The 23700-nt window shown below is 45.9% G+C and overlaps 1 long non-coding RNA gene across 2 annotated transcripts in view; it reads left to right on the plus strand.

Annotated features, from left to right (window-relative positions):
• The window catches only part of LOC145814615 (uncharacterized), a 73677-nt gene that overhangs the window by 47130 nt on the left and 2847 nt on the right, over positions 1-23700 (plus strand). The gene's annotated exons all lie outside the window — the stretch shown is intronic.

Raw genomic sequence — 23700 nt, forward strand, 5'->3', positions numbered from 1 at the left:
GACCAACCCGAGGCATCTGGGAAGGATAAAGAAGCTGAGAAACAGAAGGAGAAGCAGATCGAAGAGGAAGCTGTACTGAAACAGCTGAAGAAGATACAAGCAGACATCTTCATCTGGGGACTGCTTATGGCGTCGCGAGTACATAGACAGGCTGTCTTATCTGCCATGGACAAGTCCAAACTCTCTATAGATACTACACCAGAACAGCTGGTTGGGCTGGTTTTTCCGGGAGGAGGTCCCCCGGCATTAACCTTTTCAGACAAAAAACTACCGCCTGAGGGCACAAATCACAACAAACCCCTCTACGTTTCCATGGAATGTAGAGAAAAGTGGATACCGGTGGTACTCGTTGATACCGGGTCCGCCATCAATGTCTGCCCAGCCAGAACAGCGTATGCAATCGGGTTGAAGCCCGCGGACTTCACGCCAACTACTCAGGTGATCAGGGCATATGATAATACCAGCAGGGAAGTGATGGGGACTGTCAAAATTCAGACCCAGGTTGGTCCCGAACAACACAACATTGAATTCCATGTCTTGGACGTTCCCGCAACCTTCAACCTACTTTTGGGGCGACCGTGGTTGCACCAGGTCAAGGCAGTCTCTTCCACTTTACATCAGATGTTGAAGTACCCTCACGGGAAGGGGGTGGCTATTGTCTTCAGGAATTCATCAATCCATCCACCGCCGGAAGTGTCCACACCAGTCTTGGAAATCGAGCATGGCACTGAGGATGTGTTCTTATCAGGGTTCACTTTGGCTGAGGCTCTAGTGGTGCAGAATATTATGGCTGTGAATGAGGGGGTGTACGTCAGTGCTCAATCCGTCTACCTCATGAACAAGTTACAACACATCCCCGGGATGGGATTGGGAAGGAGCGGCCGGAAGGGCGTCGCAGCATTGGCCGAAGTGCCACACAACCCTCATACCTTTGGTTTGGGTTATCTGCCCACCAAAGAGGACTGGATAAGGAAGGGTAAAGAGATGGCTGGGAGAGCCAGAGCAAAGAAGGCTGGGAAGCCTTTTGAGTTGATGCATAGGCCCATTCAGGGTACCCTAAACGGACGCTTCGTCCAGGAGGGGAAAGACTTTCCATTTTGTGGCTTCCCAAAGCCATGGCTGAACGCGGAGAGGAAGCGCGTGCCTGGTTTCGAGATCTTCTTCGACCTGCAACTATCCAGGGATGACATTGCCGAAGAGCAGACAGACCCATCAGTTGAGGTTGGGCAGTGTAAGGCAGTGGATTCCGAGAGCACCGAACTTGAGATGGGGGTAGCGCTGGCAAGTCTACTCTCAGATCCTCCGATCGACCATAAGTGCTTGGGGGATAACTTCTCAGTTTCCATGATTGGGGATGAAGCGGCTGCGGGCCTACCAGCAACTATTTTGGATGCATCTATCGCACCCTCTCTCACTTGGCAGTACAAGGAGGGATTTTTGTCCAGCAACGCCGGGTCAGGTAGTGAGCCGGAATCTGATTCCACCGAATCTTGTGAGTCGGAATCAGGTTCCAGCTCGACTGAGTCTGAGTCTGGTAATCCTGGGGATGATAACCCGGATACCACGGTTATGTCCAGGTCATCTTTTTCTTTCTCGTTTGAGTCTGTTGTAACCGAGAATTCGGACGATTTGGATGTGCTTAATGAGAATCAACTAACTGTGGTTTCTGAGTACTTTTCTGTGCCCTTAATTTATTGCATTAACTCAGACTTTCAAAATTTTGATGAAAACGACGAGGAGGAAATTCCTCCGATTTTGCAACGTTTAATTGAGCAGGAGCATGAGAGATTTGTCAAACCCTTAACGGATGAAATCATTACCGTGAATATTGGTACTGAGGAGGACCCGCGGCTGGTCCAGATCGGGTCCACGTTGTCTTCGGAGGAACGCGAGTGCTTAGTCGCTTTATTAAAAGATTTCAAAGATATTTTCGCGTGGTCCTACGAAGACATACCTGGGATCGATCCTGAGATTGTACAGCATCGGATCCCCAATGACCCCGAGGCCCAACCTGTTAAGCAGAAACTCAGGAGGATCCGCCCCGACTAGGCTCTCAAGATTAAAGAAGAGGTCACCAAGCAAATCGACGCAGGCTTCCTGCTGGTATCCGAATACCCGACTTGGTTGGCCACATCGTTCCAGTGCCGAAGAAGGATGGCAGGATTCGGGTGTGCGTGGATTTCAGGGATTTAAACAGAGCTAGTCCGAAGGACGACTTTCCCTTGCCGCATATTGATGAGTTGGTGGATTTCACAGCAGGGCATGCTTTGCTCTCATTCATGGATGGCTTCTCAAGGTACAATCAGATAGTAATGGCACCTGAAGACCGGGAAAAGACTGCATTCACCACCCCGTGGGGGACATACTGCTACAAAGTAATGCCGTTTGGGTTGAAGAATGCCGAAGCTACTTATCAACGGGCCGCGACCACAATATTGCATGACATGATCCACAAAGAGGTTGAGGTGTACGTGGACGATATGATTGTCAAGTCCAAAGAAAGAGAGGGCCACTACACCGCCTTGCAAAAGTTCTTTCAAAGAATCAGAGAATTTCGGTTGCGGCTGAATCCTCAGAAATGTACGTTCGGCGTTACAGCGGGAAAAATACTGGGATTTCTGATTACACAAAGGGACATCGAGGTCGACCCTTCAAAAATCAAGGCCATCTTAGAAATGCCACCACCAAGGACTGAAAAGGAGGTGCGAGGCTTTCTGGGTAAAGTGCAATTCATAAGACGATTTATCTCGAAGTTAACCTTGACTTGTGAACCACTTTTTGGTCTCCTAAAGAAAGGCAAGAAATTCCAATGGGACGGCCGATGCCAAGCTGCTTTTGAACAGATCAAGAAATATTTACAGAACCCGCCCGTGTTGTCGCCACCAGAGCCGGGGAAACCGTTGATATTGTACCTTTCAGTGACTGAGACTACAATGGGCTGCATGCTCGCACAAGAATCAGAGGATAAGGTGGAGAGGGCCATCTACTAACTGAGCAAGATGTTGGATTACGAGACCCGCTACACTCCGCTGGAGAAGGCTTGCTTAGCTTTGGTATGGGCTACCAGGAAGCTGCGGCACTACTTGTTAGCTCACTCCGTAATGTTGGTTTCACGACTGGATCCCATCAAATACCTTTTCGAGAAACCGGCACTTACGGGTAGGCTAGCTCGTTGGTTGTTGTTGCTCTCCGAATTCGACCTGAAATATGTGACACGCAAGTCAGTCAAAGGAAGAGCAGTAACAGAGTTCTTAGCCGATCATCCAGTCGAAGGAGGTGAAGCAGTTGAGTACTTATTCCCAGATGAAGCCATTTTGCAAATCGACAACGAATATTGGACGATGTACTTTGACGGAGCGTCAAATCAATACGGGTATGGGATAGGGGTGTTGCTGATAGCACCCGACAATTCTCGTATCCCTCTAGCCTTCAAACTCCGGTTCAAAGTCTCGAACAACGAAGCAGAATATGAGGCATGCATTGCCGGTCTAGAAGCAACCCTGGAACTAGGGGCAAGACGGTTGGACGTCATCGGGGATTCAAACCTTGTTGTGTCTCAAGCAAAAGGAGACTGGAAAGTCAAAGAAGAAAAGATGATGATGTACCACCAGACCTTGGACTTGTTAATTCCTCGGTTTGAAAAGATAAACTTTGCTCATCTTCCAAGAGAGAACAACAGGTTCGTAGATTCTTTAGCAACTCTATCTTCCATGATAGACATCCCGTTTGGAATTCGGATGCGTCCAGTCGTCATTGACCAGAAATTTGCGCCAGCCTATGAGTCGATCGCTGCTATAGATGAGGTTCAGGACGAAAACCCCTGGTATTACGACATTTGGAATTTCTTGGAAAAGGAAGCATACCCGCCAGGGGTAAATGCCAAGGATAAAAGGGCAATCAGAAGAATGGTCGTTCAGTTCATCATCTGTGGGGGTAAGCTGTATAAGAGAGGTCATCTGGGAATGCATAAGCTGTGTGTCGAAGCCGAGGAATCGAAGCGCCTGATGGAGGCCATCCATGGAGGAGAATGCAGTGCGCATATGAATGGAGTAATGCTAGCACGGAAGATCCTCAGACAGGGTTACTACTGGTCCACCATGGAGAAGGATTGTATCGGTTTTGTTCGGCGATGCCACAAGTGTCAGGTTCATGCAAACTGCATGAATTTCCCGCCGTCGAAGCTGTACAACATGACTTCGCCATGGCCATTTTCAGTTTGGGGAATCGATGTGATCGGGGCTGTCACTCCGAAGGGGTCGAATGGGCATGAGTTCATCCTGGTTGCGATAGATTATTTCACGAAGTGGGTCGAGGCCCAATCGTATGCGGTGTTGAAGGCGTCACACGTTGCAAAGTTTATCAGAAACAACATCATCTGTCGTTATGGGGTCCCGAACGAGGTCGTTTCAGATAATGATTCCCACTTTAAGAAGGAAGTGATTGACTTGTTGGAGAAATACAACATGGCTTTCCATAAGTCATCTACATACCGCCCGCAAACCAACGGAGCGGTCGAGGCCGTCAACAAGAATATCAAACACATACTGCAGAAGATGGTGGAAACCTACCGGGATTGGCCAGATAAGCTGCCATTTGCTCTGTGGGGCTACAGGACTTCAATTAGAACTTCTACCGGAGCGACTCCGTATTCATTGGTTTATGGGATGGAGGCCGTTCTACTTATCGAGATTGAGGTTCCGTCATTACGAGTATTGGCTGAGTGTCAAATAGCCGAAGCAGATTGGTAGCAGAGCAGATTTGAGGAACTCATGCTTTTTGACGAGAGAAGACTGAAAGCACTGTATCATGTTCAAGGCTATCAGCGCAGAATTGCCCGGGCTTTCAACAAGAAAGTTAGGTCCAGGAATCTAAAGAAAGGAGATTTGGTGCTCAAGGACAACTGAGCTCCCATCCACGACCCAAGGGGCAAGTTCAAACCCAATTAGACTGGCTCCTACATCATCAAAGCTATCTGGTCAGGTGGAGCTGTGGTTCTGATGGATCTAGATGGCCTAGAGTTCTCCCAACCGATCAACATGGACAAGTTAAAGAAATATTACCCCTGAGGGGCTCACTAGGCCGAAAACCCGAAAGGGCGACCTAGGCAAAAGTTAGAGCATAAAAAATTGGAAAAATATAAAAACTGAGCTCGCAAGGTTGAAAACCCGCAAAGGGCGGCCTTGGCAAAAGTTAGAGCGTAAAAGGAGAGTGAAAATACTCGAGTGAACCTAAGCCTGAACTACGTAAGGCTTGATTCCCATCTTTGGGATACGTAGGCAACTTCATCCTGAAGTTCAGCCATAAACTTTTCCCCGATCAACTTTGTCCATTTTGACCATCTCAGTCATCTTTATCCATCAGCATTTATCGCAATCTCCGGTGCAGTGCTATTCAGACTAGGGGCAACTTTCCGTTACCACAAGGCGCCGCGGTGCTATTCGAACTAGGGGCAACTTTCCGTTGCCACAAGGTGTCGCGGTACTATTCAGACTAGGGGCAACTTTCCAGTTGCTAGGATCCGGGGTTGTGCATCTCAGTGGCAGATCTTAGGCGTGTCCAGTTCTGATCCATATCGAAAATGGTTTTGAAAAGTTTTAATAAAAGTTGACTTTGTTCAAATTAATCTCTTTACAACTAAGACCATTTTTTGGATCAAAGCGGAAAATTTTCAGTACCATAACCTTCAATTTCATTGATTTCAAAACAGAGTTCTCCTGCTCTTGCATACAATCGAAGTTGCTTTTTATTACATTCATAAAGAAAAGTTGAAAGTACTAATAAAGCAATAAATTCGGGGCATAGTCAAGTCAAGTATCCCTGCGCCCCCTCCCAAAGCTGGTCGAAGCCTCTGATGCCAAGCTAGGCCCAACCTGTGCCTCCTCGTTGAGCCAATCCAAGCACTCGTCAGACAAAGTGCAACTGAAAGTGGGAGCAGGGGCCAGGAGCTCTCTAGTCCTCCATGCTGTGGCATATCGGGCAAGCTGTGCACCTCGGACCGGGAAAGTAGCCAGGTACTCAATCCCCTCTGGCGGGCAAATCTGATCATGACCGAACTGGCGCATGAACCGGAACGGAAAGTAGAACACATAGTGGGTCAGACCAATCAACTGGATCCCGATCAGCCGGGACATGCTATAGCTCATTACCGGGAGATTGAGCCAAGGACAACGCCAAGCAATGCGACCTGCAGACAAATTGCACATCCAGTCAAACCACCACCTTTCATCAGGGGCATCGACTAGGCGTTGTCGAAAGAAATAGCCTCAAGCTGAGTAGGCTGGGCAAGAGTCCACAACCTGCAATTTGTCCATCAACCATACTTGGGGGAGGGATGAAAAATGAGAGAATAAAGAATAGAGAGATGTACGGTGAGAGAAAAGTGAGAAAAGGGTTTTTGTGAGAAAAACCGAGCCTGAGGGCCGAGTGATGTGAGCAAATACATATGTAAGATTGGGTGGGAAACATTACCTGCAGCAGCAGTGGACTCCCAGCAAATCTAGTCGTCTCCCGGCAATAGATAGAATCCAAGCCCATCAGTGTCTCGGCCAGGGTCATGGCAATGCAGCTCTTTCCTTCTTTCAAGCCTTGAGCAACTTCAATCAGACGAATGCTAAATCCGCCAAAGCCCGGAGAAAGCAGAAAGTGAGACAGCAGGCACAAGCAAAGGGCGTGTTGCCGGAAACCTTGCCAATAATGGTTGCTGCGGTCACCAGCGTCAGAAAAGCGATGAATAAAACTGAGGATATCCAGTTCCCCATTACAGATCAGAGACCGAGCGTCATGCGCGGTGAGTCCACACATCCGCCCTAAAGCTTGGGCATGGCCAAAGCGGAACTGGGGCAAGATCTCTTCACGACATTCAGATTCCATCAAAACTTGAAAATCTTCAAAAGTTGGACATACCTCTTGCCCGCCGAAGCTAAAGACATGTGTCACCGGGTTCCAAAACCTCGCCGCGGCATGGAGGAAAGGAAGATATAGCGGAGTGCAACTCAGCGTGAATAGTGCATTCAAGCCGAAACCCCGGAAGTTCAACTTTTCTGAACCATCTAGAAAAGCGATCCAAGCTGTGAGATTTTCAACGAGAAACGCCTCCATTTTTGTGCAAAGCTAAGATGAATTGAATGAACCACGGAGCTAAGGCTTTTAAAGAGGAAAAGACACTATTTGGGGGACAAGTGTCAAAAATTTGACGGTTGCTGAGCTGAGTGGCCGGCCGGCCACCTTTTCTGGTAGGCCGGCCATCTCTTTTTTCAAAAACTGGCCGGTGGCCTCCCCTTAGCAATAAATCTGGCCAGCCGGCTCCCAAAAGTGGCCGGCCATGCTCCAATGTGTGTCTTTAGCCCTGTTTTACCCTCCAAGGGAAAGTTTCAAGCATTTCCATGCAACGGGTGTGTTGGAGGCCTCTATTTCCCTCTGTTTCGGATGCTTTCCGTTGCCCAGATCGTCCGAAGTACACTTTGTTTTGTTAAAGTTTTGTTTATCGAGTTGTTGTTTTGTTTATCGAGTTGTCGTTTTGCTTATCGAGTTGTTTGTCGAGCTGTCATGTCTCGTGTTTTTGAGTTGTTACTCTTTGTTTAAGTAATTTTTGTTTGAGTCTTGTTTATTGAGTTGTCAACACTATTGTGTTTTGCTTATCGAGTTGTAAACTTGCTAAGGTTTTGTTATATCTTAGAAAGTTAAGTTGTTGCGTCGGTTCACTACCTGACTGGGCAAAATGCACAATGCACATTTCCATTCAATCTCATTATGGTGCAAAATGATGCGATATGATGCTAAGAGTTCAAAATACAACACTTTTTTCAAAAGTTGTTTCATTCCATCATGCCTCGCTTGTTACAACATTTTACAGGCTAAGGCACAAGTTTTAAAAAGAATAAAACTGTCCGATAATGTACAATGTGCTACAACTACTAGCAAAAAGATAAATAAAACAGGAAACAGCCGCATCTGTGCTCTCAAGAGCAGGAATAAGAGGCCCTCTTCATCCTCTTCTGCGGAATAGACTCCCCGCCACCATCGCTATCATCATCATCTGAATCGGAGTCGTCATCCTCGGGATCTCCCTCAGCCTCGCCTCCACTCCCGGGAACCAAGACCAGAGCCGTCCTCTCTGTCAGCAGATGTCTCCGACTGACGGTCTGCAGCCTCCTCCTCCTCCTCGTCCTCACCGGGCTCCTCCTCTACAATGTGGGCTCTGCGCCTACGAGACGACCCCTCCCCTCGAAAAGGCCTGGATGGCCCAGCTCCACGAAAAGGCCTAGATGGCCCAGCTCCTCGAAAAGGCCCAGATGGCCCAGCTCCCCAAGAAGGCCCAGGTGGCCCGGCCTGCAGCTGAGCATATACCGGAGGCATCTGAGAATAAAGAGTTCAATTTAAATACATCAGTCCAAATATGTACATCAGATGCAAATACAAGAAAACTATATGAAGTGGGTACATGTAAACACAGTGTATAAATGAGGTGCGTATCAGATGTGCTCTACACAAGTAGCCTATCAATGCAGTAGAAATCAGCATATCATCAGAAGTACGATAAATGTCAGAAAACTAAAGGGTACCTGGAAGCCCATGATAGACAACTACGCCTCCCTCCGCAGGACCATCCCCTCAAGTGAGGCTAACATCTCGAGCACCTGATCCATGTACTCAACAGGGGGCAGCAGATACAAAGGCAAGGGTATCAGCAAAGGAATGAACGTCCAAGCATCTGAGTAATGAATCAAAGCCGTAAAACATACCGGTGGTGAGTCGGGGTCTCTGACATATCGATGGCCGGGCATCGGCGGCTCTATCGGGATCGGAATCGGAGAGGTAGTCCCATATTGCCACCCCATCAACTCGGTCGGCATGTCCGGCTATCCAGGATGAGGATAAGTCGGAGGAATCGGGGGAACCAATCCACTCCCACCTCTAGATGTACCAGCCCTGCTGGTGGAAGGGGCGTCTGCAGCCCGAGCCCGGGCCTAGCTCAAAGATGGCATGCCAGCAGGCCTCATCGTCGGAGTACGAACTCCCGTCAATGGAGGCATCAGGTATATGTGACGGTAAGTAGCGTAATCCCCCTCCTCAAGATGTAGCAAGGCATCAGTACCCAGCATAGCATTAACAACATCCCAGGAAGGGAGCCTATCAGCAATCCGCATTTCGACTGGGGGTGCTGAGGGAGCGTCCTGAGAAGTGTACCCCCAGACCTGATGCAAGAAACGATCCCCCAAAAACCAGGCCCTACCAATTGGCCCTTCAAACAGGAGCCTGTACCGGGAGGCACCCCACCCCCCGGCAAACTAGAATCGGAGACCTTCACCTAAAGGCGCCCAGGGCTGCCATGTAATCTGCGGATAACAGATGCATAAGCCAAGCAAAAATCAAAAATGTACAGGACAAATCAAAGATGAAAACAGAAAGAACTGAGAGTTCTGAAGTACCTCCGTCGACCACACAGTGTCGAAGTACTGCCGCAGATAAAGGAGAGACTCCCGAGGTCTTGGCCGGTGCTGGCCTTCAAATACAAGCGAGTATGGGGTCACAAGAGGTCCCGCTACCACCAACTCCGGGGCCAATATCGAGAAATACACATAGACCCACAACTGTGGAAAACAAAGCAGAATACGAAGTGCTGAGGGTAAAGTGCACGATACAGAGTATAAAGCGCGCCATGCGTGTGCAATGTGCAAGTAATGAGGAGCAGAAATGTAAATCAAGAGTGCAGAAAGTACCTCCCAGGCTCTCCAATAGCCGCCAGGTGAGTCCCCCCGTCCGCGGGAAGTCGCACTCATGTAGCAATAAAGGGTAGCCAAGCCGGCGCCACCCCAGTCATACCGTCTAACCTGTGACAGGTCCACCAAAGCACTCAACAGATACAGCCCAACAGTGTTCCCCCTGTCGGCAAACAAAGTGGTCCCGAAGAGGAACATCAGAAAGCCGCGGGTATACTGTGCTGCCTCCTCAGTAGTCCCGGGCTCCATCTCCACCCGCCGGAAATGGGAAGAGAACCAGGTGTATCGGACTCTCCCCGAAGCTCTGTCAACAGGCGGGCGAACCCCCAGCAGATATATCCAAGCGGCCTCCCACTGGCCCATATCCTCGTCGTAAGGGATAGGCTAACCTCCCACGTCAAGGCCAGTCAGCACAGCAAAGTCAAACGGGGTCATAGTCAAGTCCCCCATGGCAGAAAAATAGAAGGAGTTGGTGGTGTCCCACCATCTCTCCACCAAGGCGGCCATCAGCGTCCTCCTGGCAGGACAACGAGATAGCCCAGTACAGAAGGGCCCAAACCCCGCTAGGTCAACCAAATCCCGAACAGCCTCCGGGAGCTCAATGTACCAATCTCTCACTGCGGTAGAGCCATATCCCCGCACAGTACGAGAAGTCACCTGCATTCAGAATGAATACATGTTTCAGTATAAAATGAATAAACTGCGTGCAAATAAAATGAATAGGCTGCGTGTAAAGTAAAGTAAGTGGGCTGCGTGTTCAACTCTCAATCAGTGTATGCTGCGTGTTCACCTTCAATTTGGGCTATGTGTTCAGAAAATTAGTGTTGTGGACTGCGTGTTCAACTCTCAATCAGTGTGTGCTGCATGTTCACCTTCAATTTGGGCTGTGTGTTCAGAAAATTAGTGTTGTGGGCTGCGTGTTCAACTCTCAATCAGTGTAAGCTGCGTGTTCACCTTCAATTTGGGCTGTGTGTTCAGAAAATTAGTGTTGTGGTCTGCGTGTTCAGCTCTCAATCAGTGTGTGCTGCGTGTTCACCTTCAATTTGGGCTGTGTGTTCAGAAAATTAGTGTTTTGGGCTGCGTGTTCAACTCTCAATCAGTGTGTACTGCGTGTTCACCTTCAATTTGGGCTGTGTGTTCAGAAAATCAGTGTTTGGGCTGCGTGTTCAACTCTCAATCAATGTGTGCTGCGTGTTCACCTTCAATTTGGGCTGTGTGTTCAGAAAATCAGTGTTTGGGCTACGTGTTCAACTCTCAATCAGTGTGTACTGCGTGTTCACCTTCAATTTGGGCTGTGTGTTCAAAAAATTAGTGTTTTGGGCTACGTGTTCAACTCTCAATCAGTGTGGGCTGCGTGTTCACAATCAATTTGGGCTGTGTGTTCAGAAAATTAGTGTTTTGGGTTGTGTGTTCAACTCTCAATCAGTATGGGCTGTGTGTTCACAATCAATTTGGGCTGTATGTTCAGAAAATCAATGTTGTGGACTGCGTGTTCACAATCAATTTGGGCTGTGTGTTCAGAAAATTAGTGTTTTGGGCTGTGTGTTCAACTCTCAATCAGTATGGGTTGCGTGTTCACAATCAATTTGGGCTGTGTGTTCAGAAAATCAATATTTTGGGCTGCGTGTTTAACCCTCAACCAACGTGCGCCGTGTGTTCACAATCAATCTATGGGCTGAGTGTTCAGGAATTCAAATGATTGAACCGTGTGTTCAGAATGCAAACAAAAGGCATGAAAAATTCATAATATGTTACAGAAATGGTAAAAACGAAGTAAATACCTCTCGTGCCTCATGGGAGAGGTGATGCTCTGGCTCCTGCAGAAGGAGATCCCCGGGTGCTCGCTCGTCGAAATCAGTGAAGTGATAGAAAACAGCTCGTGGGAGGATATGAGCCTGAGGGGCGTACCTCTCGGGGATAAAGGGGCAAACCCTCGGATGCAAAGACATAATGTCAGGCTTGCCTCTAGCGCCTGGAGAACCTCCGCCATGGGAAAAGTGACCTGCCATTTCAAGAAATCTGCAAAAGGGGCAAAAATGAGCCAAAATTGGAAAAAGTCAACAAAAGTCAACTCTCGGGAAATGAAAAAGTCAACAAAAGTCAACTCCCGAGAAAATCTTCAAAATATTGAGACAAACTCACCTCAAGTGGCGAAAATGAGAAAAGAAGCCCCGAAATCAAAATTTAATCGGTTCAAAGTGCTTAAAACTGAAAGATTTCGCGAAAACAACTTACATGGGACGTTGGAAAACGCGTATAGAGCCCAGATCTGAGGGAGAAAATGGTTTGGGAAGGAAGAAGAGATGTTTTCAGAGCTGCACTTGTGAGCACGAAGTGTTTGGATGAGTATATTTAAAGAAAAGAGGGTGAAAGTACAAAATTGCCCCGAAATTTGGCTAAGTGGCCGGCCGGCCACTTTTTCTGGCAAGCCGGCCATTCCCTTTTCAAAAACTAGCCGGTGGCCTCCCTCTCCCAATAAAACTGGCCGGTGGTGTTCCCCACACGCCCCCCAAGGTCCCTGCAAATTTTGGGGAGGATTGGAGTCCCCGGGACCTGAAAAAGTACAAGAGAAGTGCACTTTCTGTCGCGAAATCGCTCCGCCGGAACCTCAGCTTCAATTTCCGATGCGTGTCTCATCATTACTCATCTAAAGTGAGATATATCCTTTTGAACATATTGTAACCTCTCCGGGAGGTGAACCGGAGGCCACGATCGAGTCGCCCTCGCCGAAACGCGCATTTCCTTGCTCGTTGTTTTGTGACAAACATACATCCTGGTTTACGCTTGTTCTGCATTATCATGCACATAACTTGCATCCTCATGAACATACTTGCATTGTTATGCACGTCTCTTTGATATCACCGAGCCTCCGTCCTTAAACTCATGTTGTCACGCACGTTTCTTCCCGCATTGCGATGCACTTTTCCATCAACACCGCGATTGTCTGCATTCGATATCACAATGAACATATGTTGTTAGATATGTTGTGCTTGTTGAGTTTCTTTATTTTGCAGGCACGATATTGTATGTACGGTTCATTTGAAGCTGGTGCGACCAGACGAATCGCGCAGGTATCGTATCTTCTCCGTGTGAGACGTGACGAGAATTGAATAATTCTCTGCATTCCTAACTGCATGAAATGTAGTTGTCGCTTTGCATTCTTGCTTAAAACTGTTGCATCTATTTGCGAATACTTGCTTCATTACAGCTTGCTGCATTTGCATGATCATGAGTTACGTCCGGCTTTGTGCATATCATTTTGCATCTTGCCCCCTGCCTGCGGGCACGCCTGCGGGCACATCTCTGTTTATCTCGCCTGTTTGTCTAAGTCTTCGGCCTTGTCAAAAATGAGTCGTCTCTGGGCTTTGACATTCACTCCCGTCCCTTATGACTTTCGAGTTCTGTCAAAGAGGGGCAATTGTAGACACCCCATTTTTGACCGACCTTAAGACTCAGACGTCACTGATTGAGCGCTCGGTGATGGTGCATATTGTGCTCATTCAGAGGTTTCAGAGTCTCGGCTGCGAGCCTTGCCTCCGGACTTCCGGACTCTTTCATGCTTTGCCTCAGTTTGTGAACCAGGCTCTGTTTTCTCTTCCCGAAGGGAGGGAGAGGTCTCGTAGATCATCTCTCAGTGGCCGTAGGCTATGTTTCGTGGTCGTAGGCCATTTTGCTCGTTTGGAGTCTGGTTTCCGGTTTTTCGGAGCCATTGGCCGTGTGCCTCGGTTCGGGACCGCTTAACCACCTCCGTTTGCTCCGATTTTTGGCATGCATCTTATTTGCTCCCTTTTGAGGGACACTGTGGCTCAAAAAACCAACTTCCTGGTTGAACACCACTTCCGGTGCCTAACAGTCAATTTTCGGGGCCTCGGGCTGCGCGTTTCGGCCCCCGAACCTTCATTTTGCATCGGTTTGAGTTTATTTTTGGCAGGGACCTCTGTTTCATTGTTAGAAAGGTCGTAGAAGGGTGGGAGGCCAGCAATTGTTCTGATAACCAGTTTTATTCCTCCGTTGCCCTCCGTCGCCCATTTTTTTTTCTCCCTCGAAAGCCAATGTTGACCACCCTAAGGCCACTTTTTCTTGCCCCAAACCACATATTTGTGTTGTACACACCTGGGAGGCCACCAATATCACATGGCCGGCAAGTAATTCTGGTTGACCCTTTTGAACCCCTCCTAAAAGTGGCATTTTCTCTCTCCTGGTTCACTTTCTCCAGTTTTTGACTACATGGTTGTGTTGTGCACACATGGGAGGCCCTCTTTCTGGGGTGGCCGGCCACTAATCTTCATTGAGCCTTTTGACCCTTGGCCGGCCGGCCATGGGAAGAGCCGGTCGGCCACCTACAACTCCAATAACCGGCCGGCCATGATCCCCTCCACTGGTACAGTTCAAATGTACATTCTGTTTCCCCCCAGATTTTGTATCCGGGGGGCTGCACTTTTGGGGGGAAACTTGAATTCTTTCCCCCCCATTTTTCCCCCCTTTTCTCCCCTTCTTTTGCCTATATAATGGCAACTCCAGCTCCCATCTGAGGGTTACAAAATTTTACTTTAAGCCTCCTATATTGTCTCTCCCTCTCCTTCTCTTCCAAGCACCAAAACCTCTCCAAACCCTACACCATTTCCACACCACCACCTAGCACCACACCCCCATCCTCCATTCCAGCCACTTGGAGCTGTTTTTTAGAGCTAAGGAGCCACCAAACTCAAGCCAAGAGTTGTCAAAGACTTGGTCTTCAAGGGTAAGTCCTCTCCTCCCTCTTTCTTGCCCTATTTTGCTCAATATATTAGCCATACTTGCTTCCATTTTTGGGCTCCGACCCTAACTGAAAATAGTCATGTTTTGATTTATTTTTCATGTTTGCTTTAGGGTCTTTCCATGTTTAAGGTCTCTAGCTTACACTTGCTTACACTTGCTTCTTTACCTCTCTTGTATGCCTATTTCTTGCATAGTATTTTAGGCCCTTTTTTAAACTGTTTTGAGCTTGGTTGTAAACTGTAAAGTAGCTTATTTTGAGCCGTTCTTCAACATTGTTGAAGGGCTCTCCACTGTTTGAGGCTTTCATCTGTCACTTGCCTCTTTATCTCTCTTTTGGCCATTTTTTTGCATGACATGTTAGCCCCTTGTGCTTGTGTTTTTGGACTCTGGTCCGAACTGTAAATAGCCTTATTTTGACCCCCTCTTCTTTTTTATCAAGGGACTTTTTCTGTTTGAGGCTCCCCTTTTACACTTTGTGTTTAAGCCTCTTTTTAGGCCTTATTTTGCATAATATTTTAGGCTTGCATGTGCACTGTTTTGGGTGTGGTCATTAACTGTAAAATACCATTTTTTTGGCCTCTCTTCAACTTTGTTGAAGGGTCCTCCTCTGTTTGAGGCCAGAAACCATCACTTGCTTCTTTGTCTCCCTTTTGGCCCATTTCTTGCGCATTATTTTAGGCCTGCTTGTGTTTAGATCCATGGCTTGTTATAAACTGTAAAGTGCTTCATTTTGAGCCCTTCTTCAACTTTGTTAAAGGGCTCTCGGCCATTTGGGGCCAGAAGCTGTTACTTGCTTCATTACCTCTCTTACGGGGCCATTTTTGCATGCTAGCTTAGCCCCATTTGTGTTCATTGTTTGGCCTTGATTAAAACTGTAAATATGTTTTTTTTGGGACTGCCTTGAATCTTTCTTCACACTTCATGTTCAAATAATGCATGCTTTGTATAGCTATAGGCCATTGCGTGTGCCTAGTTTTGCATTTCGGGTCTCATTCCATGCATCGGGTGCCATGTTTCCATGATTCGGGGCTGTTTTGGGTCATATTCTAGCGCTGATATTTGCATACTAGTATGCCATATTCCATGCCTTGCCATGCTTTGGTAGAGTGGTATTCGTGCCTTAGGTTCGGTCCTCGGTTTGCGTGCACGTGTGCACGCATTTCGAGTATCTCATTTTCATCTAATGGCCTCCTATGTGAGTGTGGCTGAGGTCCACTCATGTTGGTGTAAGTCCATTATGCATTGTGTATGCCATTTCATTTCATAGCATTGCGTATGCTGGGTTGTATGTTAGCGCATTGTGTATGCCATGTTATCTCGTGCATCGTGTATGCCATTTCATAACATTGTGTATGTTAGGTTGTATCTTAGTTGCATTTCATGCATGTCATGCATATTGCATTGTGCTTGGGATAGGAGTTAGCCCGAGCACAGGAAACGAGGTACGTTTCGTACTTCGAGTGACGGAACGTGTTTCAATTCCCAATCACCGACACTCCGGATTATCTATGATGGAGTTTAGGTTTTGTTGTGTTTATGTGTGCATTCATTCCATATTGAGTCATGCAAATTGACTCCTCGGCCATCATGCATCGATATGCGTGATTGGTGGCACGAGGATCGAGGACTACACTCCCTGAAGAGTAGTCACGCATACATATGTGAAAATACATTGCCATGCCCCTTTCCTGCTCTCTGTTGCAGCAAATCAAAAATCAGCCGTCTTCCGGGGCTTGGCGCGCTTTTCAAAAAATATTTCAAAACAGAGGCTAATTGGGGCATCACAGTGGATTTCCGTGCAAAGGCGACCCGGACTTGCATCATCCATCATCTGAAGAAGAGTCAAGGCAGTCCCTGGCTTGCATGCCAGTTTATTATTTTCTTAGTTAATTTGGTAATTAATTAGGATTTTTGTAATTATTTGGACTGTAATTATTTGGGACTGTATATTATTTATTCGGACCCTCCGAGTGAGGGCACAACTGTAATAAGTGTGCGTGTGTGTGATGTATGTCTTCCAACCCCACGTCTTTCTCCCTTTTATTTACCCGCTTATGATGGTTAGATTAGGGCATGTTTCAATTAGCATACAGTATGATAACATGTTTGCATTCATTCATCTGTTTTGCATGCACCGGGCTTGGCGCATCATACTAACTGCATTGTATTTTCAATTCCAAGTTGAATACATGTTAGCTATAGTGTAGACACCCCATTTTTGACCGACCTCAAGACTTGGACGTCACCGTTTGAACACTCGGTGATCATCCATGTTTGTGTTCGTTTGGAGTTCCTGGAGGTCTCGACTACGCGCCTTGCCTCAAGATCTCCGAACTTGACTGTTCAGTGTCTGGTTTTGCACCAAACACTTGCATTTTGCCTTGGAGGGGCAGGGAATGCCTTGTGAGGCATCCCCACACACCACCGGCCATGGCCAGAGGCCACCAGCTGGTTTTTGCTGCCATCGGCAATGTATATTGCCGGTCGGCACTGTTTATTGTCGGTCGGCATTGTGTTTGGTCGGCCGGCCACTGTTTCTGATCAATCGGCCACTTTTCCTGGCCGAGACCTTTTCTTGAGGGAGCTTGACCCTTTTGAACCTTTTTTTTAGCTTCTCCAAGAAGCTTGACCCTTTTTTAGCTTCTCCAAGAAGCTTGAACTTTTTTTAGCTTCTCCAAGAAGCTTGAACCTTTTGACCTTTTTTTAGCTTCTCCGAGAAGCTTGACCTTTTTTAGCTTCTCCAAGAAGCTTGACCTTTTTTAGCTTCTTGAGGAAGCTTGAACCTTTTTAGCTTCTCCAAGAAGCTTGACCCTTTTTTTAGCTTCTCCAAGAAGCTTGACCCTTTTTTTAGCTTCTCTAAGAAGCTTGAACCCTTCTAAGCTTCCAAGAGAAGCTTGCACCTCTTGACCCCTTGTCTAGCTTCTCCAAGAAGCTTGACCCATTTGTCTAGCTTCTCCAAGAAGCTTGGCCCTTTTGTCTAACTTTTCCAAGAAGCTTGGCCTTCTTGGCCCTTTTGCTCCAAGCTTCTAAGAGAAGCTTGGCCTTTTTGGTCAAAGCTTCTAAGAGAAGCTTTGCCCCATTGGTTTCTCTATATAAGGAGAGCCTCTCCTTCCATTAGAGAGGTTAGAAAAATCTGATATATCACATATATATCACTCCCTCTCTATACCTCCCTCTCTCTCTACATTTGTGTTGGTTAGAGGGTTCAAAAGGGTTTAGTTCTTGGCCATTTGAACTACAACTCTTGGCCTAACACCTCCATCATCAACATAAGGAGCTTGGAGGCCATTTTCAGAGGTTGAGGGTTGCATTTTTGGGTCTAGAGGCTGCTGTCCCCTTTTGGCTACAAAGGTAACCCATTTTCCCTCTTTATTCTCCGTTTTTGCATACCATTTTAGCCTGTCTTGCTTTCGGATTTGGGCTTTGTGTATAACATAAAAAAGTTCTGTTTTTTTGTGTTTAAGATACTTCATTAAGACCACTTTTGTGTTTGGGGTCGTTTACCCCCTCTTAGGCCTTGTTTGGCCCCATTTTGTGCTATTTTTGGTGAGTTTCGGGACCACCTTGTTTGGGCCTCCTCACCACTGAAATCTTGAGGGATTTCAGTGGTGAGGATGGTGGTTTAAGGTCCTAAGAAGGAGAGGGCCATCCCCTCTCCTTGTTGTCTTGTTTGTTGCCCTTTTTGGCCTTCCAAAGGGGCTCCTATTTGCATGCTTTCAAACCTTGTTTCAAGCATTTTTCAGTGGGTTTTAGGACCCCCATAAGCCATTTCCAGAGTTGATTTGGTCTCTCTAAATGTCTATCTTGCATGTGCTTAATAACTCCTTGCACGGCCCTCTAAAGTAACTCATCATTTTTGCATGCCATGGTTGCGTACCAGTGATTATTTGGGCCTATTTTCACATGTTTTATTCACTGATTTTTGATGGTTTGGTGAGATTCCATGTGCATCATATACTTTCCATACAACCCATGCTTACTAGCCTATGTTGCATGTTGTTTTGGCCAAGCATGCTAGCCTATTTTGGCTACATTTCATACATGTTTTAGCATTATTTTGGGCTGCATGGGGACTGTTTGGGGCTGGTTTCATCATTCGAGCATCGCTTTGCATGTTTATGGTGTATTGCATTTCACTAGCTTTAGTGCTTGAGTCCTTAACAATGCATTACATGAGTGTTTGCATGCTTTTGAGTCATTTTGCCATTTCAGATCTGGAACATGCACCATTGTATGCCATATTCCCTCTTTGCCATGCTTTGGTAGAGTTGTATTTTTGTGCCTTAAGCTTGGTTAATGCATTGTGCATGCATTCCATGTATTTTGTTGCCTCACTTGCATCATTATGGCCACTGTTTTGGGCCTAGTATAGGGCTGCCCAAATTAGTTTAAGTCCACTCTTTACATGTTGTTACATGTCTTACACTTTGCATGCTTTGATTGCATCATGTCTTGCATGTCCACTAGCTTGCATGCTTGTTCATTGCTTGCTTGTTTGCATCGCCATGTTGCATACTAGCTCACATGCCTAGGGTGCATTGCATTGGCATGCATGCTTGGCCTCTTGACTTGAGTATGATAGAGGTTGAGCTCATTGTTTGTTTACGTGCATTTCATTCCACATTGAAAATGCACACTTGATTTCTTGGGCCATCACGCATTGAAATGCGCGATTGGTGGTCCGAGAACCGAGAACCAAGTCCCTTTGAGTCATAAACATGATAGGGGATGTGTTGGTGCACACATTTGTTTGAAATGCATTGCCATGCCTTGTTTTGCCCTCTACTGCTGAGAGTTGCAGGTTCTGCAAACATTCTTTGCCGACCGGCAGGATACATTGCCGACCGGCAGTCAATCACCAGCCGATGGATGCATTTTGTGCCGGTGACCACAATTCACTGCCGGTGGTAATTTTACTCAGCCGGTGGTGATTCCCAGTATCCAGAAAGGCATCCTTGAGACTTTGGCAATTTTCAGAGGAGCAGAGCAGGGAAAACAGAGGCAAACTTGTGCATGGCGTTGGATTTCTGAGCAAACCCGAGCACACGCGCATTGGATCCTCTTCCCGAGGCCTTTACTGCTTTCCATAGTTTAGTTAATTTGTTAATTAATTAAGTGGTCTGTAATAACTAATTTGTATATTCTTTTGGTCCCTCCAAGCGAGGGCGAATTTGTAATAAGTGTGGGTGCGTGTGTGCATGTCTTCCAACCCCCACTTTTTTCTCCCTTTTACTTACATGCTTTGATGGTTAGTATTAGGGCATATTTAAATTAGCATACCTTATGCTATGCATGCGTGCATCCATACATTTGTCTTGCATGCACCGGGCTCGGCGCATCATACTAACTGCATTGCATTTCAATTCCAAGTTGAATACGTGCTAGTTGTAGCATCTCACATGTCATTGTAGATTAGCCGAGCCTATCTTAGTTGCATTTTTGCATGTGTTGCATTAGCCATCTTAACATGAACTAGGATCATGCATATGATTACTAACTAGTTTCTATTTTGGCTTGGAGTACTCGGTGAGCATTTATGTTTTAGCATCCTTGCATGCGTGTGAGTGTTGCCATGAAAGCATGCTTACCATGAGGCTACTTGCTTATGTGATATAACTGCTTGAATGCCTGTGTGTGGAGGTTGAATTACCTAAATTGGAATAATGCACTAAAATTGTGAGTTTTAAGCCCACTAGATAGTGGCAAAACCATCTTTTCTAAAAGCTCACTCGAGGGTGGCAAAACCTGCATTTTAGCCTACTCGCGAGTAGCAAACCATCTTCAAAACAAACATGCTATGTTTTGTTCCAATTTAGGCGATTTGGTCTATACTTGTTTGCTGTGCGCATAACATAGTAATTCTAGGCTAATAACCTGAATAAGAACACATAACGTTTTCAAAACTGGATATCATGGTTAGTAGAGGCCGATCTTCGGATCGGGCGAGAGGGGGTGCTCATAGCTGACCTTCCCCAATCGTACCCAAGCTCCCGAGCCGAGGCAACTTTGGTGATGACGGACACGTGGCCTTTGGCACCGAGTCAGGGTTTCCTAAATTCTCCCATAAAAAATATTTAGGTGGCGACTCTGTATCTGGCAAAGCAGTCCATGTTTGGCACTTCTTTTCAAAAATCTGTTTCCCAAAACAATTTGTCGGATTTGGACTCTTTGGTTCAGATTAAGAACCGTGACACAAATCGAGTCCGAACTGTAGCGGGGTCCCTCGCGGACTTGTTACATATAGCATTTCATATGCCATGTTTAGAATAGCCGAGCCTGCTATAGTTGCATTTTTGCATGTGTTGCATTAGGCATTTCCGTGTAATTAGGATCATGCATGGATTTCTAATTAGCTTCTGTTTTGGCTTGGAGTACTCGGTAAGTTTTATGCTTTAGCATCCTTGCATGCGTGTGAGTGATTGCTATGAATAGCATGCTTACCATGAGGCTATATGCTTATGTGATATAATTGTCTGAATGCCTGTGGGTGAAGGTTGGGTTATTTGGATTGGAACAATTCATCAAATGTGTATTTTAAGCCCACTAGATAGTGGCCAAATCATGTTTTCTAAGCCCACCCGAGGGTGGCAAATCTACGTCTTAGCCTACTTGCGGGTAGCACCATCAAACCATTTTCAAAACAAACAAACATGAAATGTTTTGTTCCAATTCAGGCGATCCAGTCTATACTTGTATGCTGTGCGCATCACATAGTAATCTAGGCTAATAACCGGAATAAGAACACATAATGTTTTCAAAAATAGATATCATGGTTAGTAGAGGCCGATCTTTAATCGGGCGAGCGGGGGTGCTCACAAAGTGACCTTCCCCAATCGTACCCAAGTTCCCGAGCCGAGGCAACTTTGGTGATGACGGACACGTGGCCTTAGGCAACGAGTCAAGGTTTCCTAAATTTTCCCAAAATAAAATATTTAGGTGGCGACTCTGTATCTGGCAAAGCAGTCCATGTTTGGCATTTCTTTTCTAAAAATCTGTTTTCTTAAAACGATTTGCCGGATTTGGACTCTTTGGTTCAGATTACGAACCGTGACAATTTGAGAATCCTGAGCTGTAGTGACCCCAATGCGAACAGAACGGGACTCGTTCCTCCCCGGGCGTTCGGGGGACGTCTACAGGTTCCTTACTTAATTAACGACAAAGCTATTTTTAGTCGGGAAAATAAGTTAGCAAGGATGTAAAACGGATGGCTAAGATCACTTGAAGAACCAACGGGTGAGATCAATACCTCTCCAATGAAATATTAGGGTTATAGCGATCCCGGTTTTCCTTTCATTGTTTATTGTGTTCCGGACTCGGTTCCGTGGATGTGTGTTATTGTCTTATTCTCGTTTCCATCCTTTACTCTTTGCATTTGAGTTTTAGGTTGTGTTGGGCAGGTTTAAAGCAGGTTGGTTGTGTCTAGAAACATAGAGTTGATGCCTAGATTTGGCCTTCACGCTCGAGCAGGGCTTTTGACGCTCGAGCGGGCCTTTTACTTTTGCTCCTCCGCTCGAGCGGGGAGTTTGATGCTCGAGCGGGATTATTCAGTCTTCAGTATTTTTCCCTGCAGGACATCGGACGCTCAAGTGTCCACTTTCACACTCGAGCGGGGACCTTCGTCTGCAGAACTTCTGGAAGTGTGCATTCGACGCTCGAGCGTCGCTTTTCATGCTCGAGCGGGATTCTGTGTCTGACGCTCGAGCGGGGCATTCCACGCTCGAGCAGACTGTGATGTATATCAGTCCGAGAGAAGCCATTTTTGAATCACTTTTTCGACTCTCTCTCTCTCTCTAGCTTTTCAAAACCCTAATTTGAGAGCTCCTCTCTCTAGAACTCTCTCTCTCTACATTTTGATCTTGGTTTAGTGAGACCCAAACCTTGTGTCTTCATTAAAGTGTTAGAGCTTTTCAAGGCCTCCATTTTGATCCGAAAAGTTGTGGGTTTGGAGCACCTTCGAGTTTGTTCAACATCTCCTTTGGATCTTTTCATTTGAGGTGGGAATAACTACTCATATTTATGGTCTTTGACATAAACATGTATTCATTTTGATTTAATGTTGAAGTTGGAAAATTTTGGGTGTTAGGATTTCAAAGCTTGAAATGTGTAAAGAGGGGTTTTTGTTCCTTTGAACTATACATGTGTATTTGGGTCTTAAAATGAGGTTATTGATATTTATTGATGATATTTGGACCTTTGGGTCAGTGTTGACAAAAAAAGGGAAATGCCTTAGTTGGGTATAATTAGGTCGTTTGAGTAATTAATGAAATTAATTATGGGAATGTGAAATTGGTTAAGAAATAAGGAAATTGGGAAATTGTGAGATTTAATGGTACGATTGGATTGATAAACCACTCACCTATGAAATTTTTGATAATTTATCTGTTTGATGAATTTATTATCTGTTTAGAAATAACTATTTTGGACTATCGGTGGAGGATAGCCTTGATTGTTGTAGACACTGCATGTTGATTAGGTGAATTAAAACTAATCAATTGAGTATGTCATTGAATATGACGGATAGAATAACATATTGAATATGTGCTTTGCTTAATCATTGTATATGATAAGTGTTTAAATACATTGTATATGTATGTTGTTTGGGAGGAGATAGGGGATGTACTCCACAATTTGGGATGAGATAGGGGATGTACTCATAAACCAGATTTGGGAGGAGATAGGGGCTGGACTCCAGTGATAATTAAGTTGGCCGGAGTGTCCAGGGTGAAAGTCCCAAATCTTGATTACGTTTGCATAACGTAGATGAATTGAAGTGTTGAAGTATTATTGATATGAGTTGTAGTCTCACTTTGAATTGAAGCATGGAAATGTTAATGATGTGAGTTGCAGTCTCATTATAAACTGTCTGGATGAATTGAAAACCATATATATGAATTGGTTTGGATGATGAAACGGAAAGGGATTGACATATATATATATATATATATATATCTGTGAGTATGGATTGGTTATGAAAGGGATGTACGTTTGTTTATATGAGTTAAAAATTTATCAAATACTAATGTTTTAGTTATTGTTCATATTATGTTTAGCATATCTCTACTGGGCGTTGGCTCACCCTATATGGGACATCATTTTCAGGTTCAGGTGATATGCCATCTCTAAGGACGTAGCTTGGGAGGCTTTGAGGCTGATAGATCTTTTTGTTGTTCTCTTTTGGTATTACATGTAAATTCAAGCCAAGGGCTTAATGTGTATTTGAGTT

This window comes from Camellia sinensis, unplaced genomic scaffold, assembly GCF_055761805.1.
Source record: "Camellia sinensis isolate YWXY unplaced genomic scaffold, ASM5576180v1 Unanchor12, whole genome shotgun sequence".
NCBI lineage: Eukaryota > Viridiplantae > Streptophyta > Magnoliopsida > Ericales > Theaceae > Camellia > Camellia sinensis.